We start from the raw sequence: 923 nt of genomic DNA, 5'->3' as shown, positions 1-923 counted from the left end.
TTTTTTTTTTTTTTTTTTTAAAAGATGACCGGTAAGGGGATCTTAACCCTTGACTTGGTGTTGTCAGCACCACGCTCAGCCAGTGAGCGAACCGGCCATCCCTATGTGGGATCCGAACCCATGGCCTTGGTGTTATCAGCACCGCACTCTCCCGAGTGAGCCACGGGCCGGCCCTCTTTTGTATATTTTTATGTTGACATTAAAATTATCTTATTTGTTTAGTGTGAAAAATGTGATTTCTGAATATATATAAATACATATACATGTGCATATACATATATATGTAATTTTTAAATGTAATTTTTTAATCAATTTAGATTTATTCAATGTAATCTAAGTTCCACAGCAACGTATTTATAATATTTATTATACTAAAAAGTACATAAACAACTGTTGTAGAGTTGGAAATTTTATATTCCACTTTTCCTTCCAGAATCCTATCTTAATATAATTTTGTATGTTTGGGGTTTTTTGGCAGCTGGCTGATAGGGGAACCAAACCCTTGTCCTTGGTGTTACAAGGCTGTGCTCTAACCAACTGAGCTAACTGGCCAGCCCTCTAATATAATTTTGCTTGGAAGTCTTTTATTGATCCTTCCCTCTCATCCACCTCATCAATAAACATATTGACAAATTACATTTTTAAAAGAATTAAATTGTTTTATTTATAGACTTTATTTTTTAGAGCAGTTTTAGGTTCACAGCAAAAGGAAGAAGGTACAGAGATAAATCATTTTTTAAATGTTCTTCAACAATAAAGCCTTACATCAAAATATGCTGTCATTTCCAATTATTATTAAAACCTAATGATCATATATCATAGGATAATTCAAAGTTTGGCAATTATTAAATATAATAAAGATTTATGGAAAATTCAAATATTTTTTCTGTTTCCTTGGATGTGTTGGTTAATTTTACATGTCA

The sequence above is a fragment of the Galeopterus variegatus genome, unplaced genomic scaffold (assembly GCF_000696425.1).
Source record: "Galeopterus variegatus unplaced genomic scaffold, G_variegatus-3.0.2 Scaffold2499, whole genome shotgun sequence".
Lineage (NCBI taxonomy): Eukaryota > Metazoa > Chordata > Mammalia > Dermoptera > Cynocephalidae > Galeopterus > Galeopterus variegatus.
The sequence above is the reverse complement of the archived record's forward strand: the minus strand, read 5'-3'. Positions refer to the sequence as shown.